Here is a 221-nt window from a genome sequence, read left to right on the forward strand (position 1 = left end):
CTCCTACTCCTGCTCCCATTTTCCACTTCTCTACAATACAATATCTCCTATCATCCTTAGCATCACGTTATATTTTTTTCAAATTAAAGACTTGAAGATTGCCTTTTATCATCACTGGAATAAAGCACAGCCTTCTATTCATATTCCAGGTTCGAGGCAGCCAAAATAAAGGATCTATACTGTCTTTTTACTACCGTCTGTATAATTCACTCTCTGACGTT

Source organism: Pygoscelis adeliae, unplaced genomic scaffold (assembly GCF_000699105.1).
Source record: "Pygoscelis adeliae isolate BGI_AS28 unplaced genomic scaffold, ASM69910v1 Scaffold32, whole genome shotgun sequence".
In the NCBI taxonomy this organism is placed as follows: Eukaryota; Metazoa; Chordata; class Aves; order Sphenisciformes; family Spheniscidae; genus Pygoscelis; species Pygoscelis adeliae.